A 5853-nucleotide genomic window follows, 5' to 3' on the forward strand; every position below is an offset into this window, starting at 1 on the left:
TGCATTTTGTCTTTAGTATGGCACGAGATGTGGCTTGGTTTAATTACATCAAACCATCTGTGAGGTTTTAAATTTTTTCCAGGGGGAAGAACAATTGCTTCGAACCCAGTTTTTGAACATTCCTTTCCCAATATTGATTAGAAATGTATCACACGAGGCTGGAATACAACTCAGCGACAGAATGTCAGCCAGCAAATTCAAGGCTTTAGGCTCGTTCCACGGTACTAGGGGTGAGGTAAGGGCTGGGAGAGAGGTGGAGGTGTTATATTTCATCATTGAATTCCTTATAAACAGTGTGATTTTTTTTTCTTCTGGAGTATTTCTTCTACTAAATAATCTGTTCCTAAAATGGTGACTACAGTGTTAGCTTCTAAAAACTTTAAACTTAACTAGATTCTTGATAATGTAGAGGGACATTATTCTTTCCTAGTATCATCCATTTTAACAGAAAATTGTCATCTCTTCTGACTATGCAATATTCTCCCTGGATTTATTTTCATTTATAATCAGTCTGTATCTTTGAGTTTAAATTATATTTCATGTGTGTGTATTTGCTGATATGTCAAATGGAGGACAGAGACCAGCCTGAGGAATTGGTTCTCAAACAAACAAACAATCAAACAAACAAAAATAACAACAAAACCCAGTTCTTCTGTCTACCATGTGTTCCTGGGGATGGCACTTGGGTTGTCAGGTTTGGTGGCAGACTCTTTTACCCTCTGAGCCATCTCTCTAGCACCAAGTATATTTTATTGTGACTATCTAAGGTCTACAACATGAGATTATGAATCAATACAAATAGTAAAATAAATGGCCACAAACAAGTTAGCAGATCCATCACTTTACAGGTGCCCAGTATGTGTGTGTGTGTGTGTGTGTGTGTGTGTGTGTGTGCTCACATTGGTCAGGGGGAAGTTGTCTCACAATGTCATCTCGGTTAATCTTGAACTTACTATTCTCCTGCCTCAACCTAAGCATTGGTATTATAGTCATATGCCATCTGGCTGTTTATTATTCTTAGTGAAAAAAAGTAAAATAAATTTAGTAAAAATGAAATTATGGCGGCATCTGTAATATAAATACCTAATTCATATTTCTCTTTTTGGTGTCTTTCTAGAATTAATATTCTTGCCTGGTGTGGTGACACACACCTTCAATCCCAGCACTTTTGATGGAGAGGCAGTCGGCTCTATGTGGGTTCAAGGCCAGCCTGGTCTACATAGTGAGATCCTGCCTCAAAAAAAAAAAATCTAAAATGAATATTATTGCTTGGCAAGGTAGCATTCTCCTGAAATTCCAACACTCAAGAGGCAGAGGCAGTAAGATCAAGGCCAAGTTCAGGGTCAGCCTGGGATCCATAGTGATCCACTGTCTAAAAAACCACAACCAGAAAATGAGTGTCAAGGAGGACCAGGAATGCCTGAGGTTGCAGTGAGTGAGAGGTGGGTAATCTGTGCTTTGCCCTTTTCCTGGTGGAGGTGGAGGACACTCTCCTATGTGAGCACTGCCCAGTGCCAGGCTGGGTAGCCAGAAGGTCTAAAAGTGTTGGAAGGGTGGAGAGAGGGACTGCCCCCTGGGTAGAACAGACACCACATCCTGCTGAGGTGGGCCTCTCAGATGCCCTGACTCTCATCTCCCCAACTCCTCATGGTGCCCAACATCTGGAGTCAGGGGCCCTGGCCCCCATCCAGATTTGGGGACCAGAGCAGATGATCTCAAGTTCCCATCAGGATCCCCCAGTTTCATACACACAACCCAAGCTCAGAGGTTGGGTCTGCTATTCCAAGTGTTCACCCTATGGGTATGTGACATGTGACCAAGCCTGTGTGTGAGGGGAGTGGTGGTGGGGTCATTGGTCAGTGGGGACTGGCATAAGTTCCAGTGCTAGTGTTGAAGATCAAGATCAGGGCGGAGGGACATGACAGATGGTGTCATTTTTAGCAAAGCCAGGGGCCTATTTCTGTTCTGGCACCAAGCTCCACGGGGTGGCCTGTATAACCCAGGCATAGGCTCACAGAAAGCCTTAACACCCAGGCCCAGCAGCCTAACCTGAGTTGCCCTGACTGGCCACTCCAACGGGCAGGGAAGAAGCCAGGGAGAGAAAAATTCAGTTCCCAAATCACCCATCCTTTCCATGAGTGGGAAGAAACTGGGGCCTTCTACATCATCTCCCACTAAGGGACTGCCCCAGGGGAGGCCCATCTTTTCCCAGAAGCCAGTTCTTTATGCCATGTGTTTGAGGTTGGGTCCTGGCCTGGTTTTGTAACCAGGCATGGCTTTGCCTGCCCTGGACTTCCCATCTTCCCTTTCAAACACCTTTTCCTTAAGGTCATAACTTGCACACAAGGTCAGAGGACACCTTGCAGAAGCCAGCTCTCCACTTCTATCATGCGGGTCCAACGAGGCTTGGTGGGAAGCCTCCGAGCCCTCTCTCTGGTTCTCCTATCCCATATATCCTAACCCGACCTGGGCGAGCAGCTTTCTCTTGGAGGTGGTTGGTGGTGTGAGTCTGTAATGTTCTTCTAGGCTTCCAGGTGCCTACCCAAATCCTCCTTGGAGATAGTTGGGGATTCCTTTGATTGCCGTTTTGTGCTCAATCTTACATCAAGGTTCAGCAGTGTCCAGTGTATGTTTGGGGATGTATCGCCTGCAGGTCTTGTCCACCTGCCACCCAGAGGGTTGGGGTGGAGGGCTGAGGAGCCTCACTTTGGATGGGGGCTTCTCCCCCACAGCCACTCTAATCCCCAGGCCCATGGGAAGTTTCCTCCCATTCACCCAGCAAAGCTCTGCACGCACACTCTCCCACGGTGAATGTGGGTCCTGCTACAGGCTGGGCATCAGCCAGCCAGTCCACAGGGGGCCTCTGGAGGACTGAGTTTGTAAAAACTGGGTGCAGCTTTTGTGGTTCATGTGCTAGGCGTATTGGTAGATGCTAGTTGTAAAATTATCCACATCATATAGAAAAGGACAAAAGAAAGCTTTCTGCAGGTTCGCTGCCAGGGGCAAACATGTCTTTCAGGAGGCATTTCTGTGCACACAGCAGTTTTAAACAAAGAACGGTTTGAGGGACTGTGTGCATTAAGGCTTCCTGTCCTGGGAAATGCAGCAGATGCATGGCGCTTACAGAGACACCATCTCCTGCCCTTCTTTCACTGACACTGCTATGACTAATGAACGTCCTTACCTTTGTCTTCTGGGCCCTGCCCTGAGAACTTTGCCTCTAGGTCAAGGGCTACCATGCCACAGTAGTGAACATGGAAAAGTGTTGTCTCCTGTGTTGTGAGCGTGATCTACTGTAGGTTGTGGGAGAAGCTGAGCACATAGGGTAACTGAATTCCCATACCCCATGCCATATATGTCCTCCGCCCAACCCCTTTCTCCTGGGTTTTCTCTGACTTGGTTTCCTCCAGGGTCAGAGCCTCTATGTTTACTACCAAGTCTGGAGAGAGAGAGAGAGAGAGAGAGAGAGAGAGAGAGAGAGAGAGAGAGAGAGAGAGAGAGAGAGAGAGAGAGAGAGAGAGGAGAGAGAGAGAGAGAGAATGACAGACATCCCTGGGTTTAGGACAAGGGGTTCTGGCCCCTTCTGTGTTGTATGGTTTTAGTGACCCCTCTCAGCCCTCTGTGGATTGATTAGAAGTGGGACTTAGATAATCGCTAAGGCAAGACCCCACCTGAAGCTTTAGATCTGAGGGGACATGGGATCCTGCCAGAGTCACACAAGCACCTGTCGTCCTGTTCTGAGTGAGGATACTGAGTGGCCAACTCTGTAGTCCCAGAGGAAGCTGCATTCTGGATTCTTTATTTATTCAGCAGCGTGTGGAGTGAATGTCTGTTACTCACTCTGCAACTTGGTGGCTACAACACTAAGCAGAACAGGCAAGATCTTCCTCACTGATGTACTTCTTACAGTCAGTTTTGGAGAGACAGACATAAACAAATGAAGTAAAAAGATGCTGTGTGCCAGACTTTCAGAACTAAAGTGGGAGATGGGAAGAAATGGGGAAGTGTGCATTTCAGGGAAAGCCCCTGGGTTTCTACAGGAAGAGAGTTCCAGCAGCCAGGGGTGGCATGTACAAGGGCCCAAGGGCAGGAGTTGTCCCAAGTATTTGCTGGCAGGAAGGTCAGTGTAGTTCCAGCAGTAAGATGGAGTACGACAATGGGTCTTGGGGAGGAATGGGCAGTGGGACCTTTATTTCAGTGCCGCTGTCCACTGTGCCAGGTATGGAAAATACACCCAAAAAGCAATGGCAGGAAGCAGGAAGACCAGGCAGGAGGTGAGAGATGCTGGGCCCAAGCGAGTCTTCCCAGTCTTGGTGTATAGTAGGTGAGGAATAAAGGATTTAGGGTGACACAGTGGTTTTTGGAAACAGTCCTTCTGAAGATGGAGAAGTCTGCTTGGAAGTAGGTGTGGTCATGTTACCTGTGGCCCTGTTCCATGATGAGTGCCTGGCTGCTGAGTGTGGGTTTCTTGTCACAAGAAAAGTCTTAACTGGGGACATTGTTGGTGTCATTGTTGTGGACAGGGAAGATGTGGAGCCTGGTACTTTGTCACCAGGATAATGTGAATCACTAATATCTTTCAGCTACGCTTCAGAGCAAAGAGAGAGACATTTGCTCCTGAGCCTACCCAATGCCGCCTGTCCCTCCTCCCCAGCCTTCTTTTTTTAGTCACTTGTCTGCTGTGGCTTTGGGGAGGGGCTTCTATTTTGGGTTCCCTACACCCCCACTGGCAGAGGAAAGAGGCTGGGAGCCATCGACAACCTGTCCCAACGACAGGTCTGAAAACTAGGTCACCCCTAAGCCTGAAGCTTAAACACCATATCTGCCATCGACCTCCTGCCCAGCAATGACCCCATGTACTATATGTGGCTCTGGTCACCCCATGGATCCACCTCTTTGGAGCCTTGGTGGATGAAAAGCAGCAGAAAGAGGCTGGTCTATCTGCCATGGCTCCAGAGGCTCCTGGCTGGCAGGAGGACTGTCTACCGAAGGCACTGGAACATACAGTTGGATTGGCAGCATGCCCAGTGTCAAATTTCATAGGACAGATTAACAAACCCAGGCGATGCTGGCTGAGACTCACATTGCTAATCCCCCTGTGTGAGAAGGAAAGTTCTACGAACACAGACAAACATGGGCCAGACTGTAAAGCATACACTTCCTTGTGCAGTGTGTGAATGTGTGCACATGCCAGAGCATGCATTTGGAGGCCAGAGGATACCTTGTGGGAGTGGGTTCTGTCGTCCTACCATGTGGGTCCTGGTGATTGAACTCAGGTAAGGCTTAGTGACAGGTGCTGTTACCCATTGAGCCATCTTGCCAGCTCCTACAAACTTTGATGTTGTGTTTTAGGAATAATATGAGGTTACCTAATAACCATGCAGCTCAAGAAGTAGACTATTTCTTCCTTCTAGAAGGCTCCGAGCTCCTTCCTATCTACTGAAAGCTCAGCTCCATTTTGCCCATTATCACTGTTGGTCAGCTCTACCTCTTCTGAGTTTTAGACAAAGGGAGGGAGCCAGGGAGCATTTGTTCTTTTGCATCTGGTCGCTGGGGCTTACAGTTGGACCGTGGGATTCGCCTTTGGTTTTGCTGTATGTAGCAGGGTAGCATTGTGCTTCTTCGTTTTATTGCTATACTGCATCCGTTGCATTAATACACATTGTTGATTTTCCTGTGAGTGGCATAAAGGCCTCCATGCATTGTCTTTTTCAGAACATAGCTGCAGGCCTGGGCACAGGTTTTTGAATGAAAGACCATGGTGAGTCTGTGTTTGGACCACTAGTGGAGTGTAACTGAGGCTGGATTTAACCATGTATTGGTTGTAATATTCATGGACTGCTCCTCAGACAC

The sequence above is a fragment of the Mus caroli genome, chromosome 19, assembly GCF_900094665.2.
Source record: "Mus caroli chromosome 19, CAROLI_EIJ_v1.1, whole genome shotgun sequence".
NCBI lineage: Eukaryota > Metazoa > Chordata > Mammalia > Rodentia > Muridae > Mus > Mus caroli.